This window comes from Manacus vitellinus, unplaced genomic scaffold, assembly GCF_001715985.3.
Source record: "Manacus vitellinus isolate BGI_N305 unplaced genomic scaffold, ASM171598v3 scaffold_94_pilon, whole genome shotgun sequence".
Lineage (NCBI taxonomy): Eukaryota > Metazoa > Chordata > Aves > Passeriformes > Pipridae > Manacus > Manacus vitellinus.
Genome location: NW_021940890.1, coordinates 1242415 through 1245180, shown reverse-complemented (window position 1 = coordinate 1245180; position 2766 = coordinate 1242415). Strand labels below are relative to the sequence as shown.

At 49.5% G+C, this 2766-nt stretch overlaps 1 protein-coding gene across 1 annotated transcript in view; it reads left to right on the top strand.

The window, feature by feature from the left end:
• Positions 1-2766, top strand: part of MDGA2 (MAM domain containing glycosylphosphatidylinositol anchor 2) — a gene marked incomplete at its 5' end in the record, with an annotated part of 146887 nt that overhangs the window by 108246 nt on the left and 35875 nt on the right. The window lies entirely within an intron of this gene.

Sequence of the window (2766 nt, the reverse complement as noted above, 5' to 3'; positions counted from 1 at the left end):
CATCTTGACTTTCCCACCATTTCTGACCTTACACTGGTAGAGAGTGGGTAGAAAATGTTTGGGATGTGCTGCCTGGAGGGATTGGAATGTGCTCAGTGGGTGGGAATGACTGGAGATGTTCACCTGGAGAAGGCTCCAGGCAGAGCTGAGAGCCTTTGCAGGGCCTAAAGGGGCTCCAGGAGAGCTGGAGAGGGATTTGGAATAAGGGATGGAGAGACAGGACACAGGGAGTGGCTTCCCACAGGAAAAGGGGAGATTGGGAAGGAATTTTTGGCTGTGAGGGCAGTGAGGGGCTGGGGTGGAATTCCCAGAAAATATGTGGCTGCCCCTGGATCCCTGGAAGTGTCCAAGGCCAGGTTGGAGCAACCTGGGCTAGTGGGAGGTATCCCTGCCCATGGCAGGGAGTGGGATGAGATGATCCTTAAAATCCCTTCCAACCCAAACCAGTTTGGGATTTTACGAATATTCCTTGAGGTTTGATATCCCATCTTTCCAAAATCCTATTTCAGCCTTTCCTAGAAATTAATAAACAGCAAATTTGAACTGCAGTGGCAGAGGACAGGGAAGGGGATTCTCCCAAAGCCTGGCATGGGATCCGTGGGTGGGGTGAGCCACATTTGGGAGTTATTTGGGGATATTTTGGGGCATTTGTGGTACTTTTGGGGCTATTTGGTGGGTATTTTTAGGGTGATTTCAGGGTGTTTTAAGGTTTGTTTTGGGGTATTACGGGATGGATTTTGGGGGTATTTGGGGTTATTTTTGTGGGTATTTTTGAGGTGATTTTAGGGTATTTTGAGGTGTATTTGAGGGTGTTATGGGATGTACTTTGAGGTTATTGTGGGTTATTTTGGGTGTAATTTGGGGTTACTTTGTGGTATTTTTGAGGTATTTGGGGTTTATTTTAGAGATATTTTTGGAGTGATTTCAGAGTATTTGGGGGCTATGCACTGTATTTTGGGGTTATTTTGTGGGTATTTTAAGGTTATTTTGGGGGTGATTTCAGGGTATTTTGGGATGTATTTTGGGGTATTATGGGATGTATTTTGGGGTATTATGAGATATTTTGGTCTTACCTTGTCCATTCCTCCCCTCCTGGGAGCACAGGTGGATTTTGGGGTTAATTTGGGGTTATTTTGATGTTATTTTGGGGCTATTTGGTTGGTATTTTTGGGATGATTTCAGAGTGTTTTGGGGTGTATTTTGGGGTACTATGGGATGTATTTTGAGGTGTTACCTTGTCCATTCCTCCCCTCCTGGGAGCACAGGTGAATTTGGGAGTTATTTGGGGATATTTTGATGTATTTGGGGATTATTTTGTGGTTCTTTTGGGGCTATTTGATGGGTATTTTGGGGGTGATTTCAGAGTGTTTTGGGGTGTGTTTTGGGTTATTATGAGATGTGGTTTGGGGTTACTTTGGGGGTATTTGGGGTTATTTTTGTGGGTATTTTTGGAGAAAGGGGGGCTGGGGTTTTCCTTCCCCCCCTGTGCCATCCTGAGGAGGGAAATAAGCACAATCCCAACCCATCCCCGTGTGCCGGGGAGGGCCATTAGCACAGCTGATAATTACGGGTTTCATATGCAAATCCATCGAGGTCGGTGGAACAACATCGCCGATGTGTAATTGAGCTGGGCTGGGTGGTCTCCGGGAGCATTCCCGGCAGGAATTCCAGCTTTATTTAACAGCGTCGTCTTCAAACACAAACATTCGCTGTGTTTGTGCATTTTTTGAGCAACCCAGAGGAGTAAAACCGTGTTTGGTGTCGCCTGTCCCTCTGCTGTTCCCACCCTCCCCTCGTTCTTTATTTCCCACACGCTGCGTGTTCAGAAGGTGCAAGAAATGGGTGTTTTGTCAGTGCTAGAAAGGAAAAACAAACAATTCTCTCCACATCCAGCTGCGTCCTGTATCCTCTCCCTGGCAGAGCCCCGAACACCACAGTTCCTCGGGAGGGATTAATTAAGTTAAACTGAAATCGTGGAATGGTTTCATTTGGAAAGGGACCTTAAAGCCCATCCAGTGCCACCCCCTGCCATGGGCAGGGACACCTTCCACCCGCCCAGGTTGCTCCAAGCCCTGTCCAACCTGGCCTTGGACAAGTCTTAATAAATCCTGAAGTGCCTTGAAGGGTGTTTTTGCTGCCTGTGCTTGAAAAGGGCAAACGCCACGAGAAAGGGAAAAGTCTCCTGTGGGAACAAAGGAAGGGCTTTGCTTTGGAAAGGAGAGGCTGCCGTGGCTGTGGGAAGAAAGGCAGGTGAAGGTAGAACTGGTCACCCCAAGGGATGCCCAGCTGGGGCACGAGGGACATGAGACACAGCCCCACGTGTCTGAGGCATCTCTGCAGGGGGGAATGTGGGATAACCTTTCCCGAGAGCAGGGCTTGGTTCTGGACTGTAGGTGGTTCCCCCACATCAGCTGCTGCCTCCCCACAGCAAGGGGAGCAAAGACAAGGGCCCTGAGCCCCCTGGGACAGTGCCCATGGCAGGGGGTGGCACTGGATGGGCTTTAAGGTTCCTTCCAGCCCAAACCATGCTGCGATTCCATGATTCTTGATCTCTTTGTTTCTCTAGTGGAGGATGATTTGCTGGCCAGTGCTGCCTTTGGTTTGGCAGTGACAGGGTTGGGTTGCTTGTCTGGAGTCACAAAATCCCAGGATGGGTCAGGCTGGAAGGGCCCACAGTGTCCCATCTGATCCCACCTCCCTGCTCCAGCAGGGCCATCCCAGAGCACAGGGATTGTGTCCAGAGGGCTCTGGAATATCCCCAGGGAG